Here is a 667-nt window from a genome sequence, read left to right on the forward strand (position 1 = left end):
AAAAAAACCCAGCCCATCGCCTCAGTTACCGGTTGACCTTCATTCGGAAGACCCGCCCCACAGTCCCCGGGCCAGGCAAAGAGAAGTGGGAGCCATGCGTTTTTTACACTCGTGCGGTTCTACGTGACTGTCTTGCCGTCGTTCGCGAGGCTCGGGCTGCCATGCCAGGCCACGCCAGGATACACGTGTTGGCGTATGCTCGTTGTCGCCAATAGGTGTTACGCATGGTAGTGCCATCACCGGAACGCCGGTGCTGTAGTAGCCGCCCGGTAGTCTCGGCGTGTAGTGTTTACGTTTACAAGGATACGCATAAGTTGGGCGCGGTGTTGGTTTTCTGTGAGTGCCGGGAGTGTTGTAAATGAAGAAGCTTACGGTTGGATAATTTATAACGTACGCTCTGTGCTAGTGAAATATTGAGTCGAAAGTTGTGACGAAAGCAGTTTAGTTCTTGAACTAGCGTTATGGTAAGTTGTATCTAAAACAATCCACCGGAGTGTACCTTTCAATACTTGAGCAGCTTCGCCCTGGCGGGTCGAATATTTATCACACGAATGGGACATGTCCATAAACGATACCTGTGAGTAGAAGTAGTCATCGATTATTTAGTTGACAACAAAAGGGTTAGCCACCGCTACCGTTCCGGAGCACTTGGCCGGCAGTCGGGCAG

This window comes from Anopheles bellator, chromosome 1, assembly GCF_943735745.2.
Source record: "Anopheles bellator chromosome 1, idAnoBellAS_SP24_06.2, whole genome shotgun sequence".
Lineage (NCBI taxonomy): Eukaryota > Metazoa > Arthropoda > Insecta > Diptera > Culicidae > Anopheles > Anopheles bellator.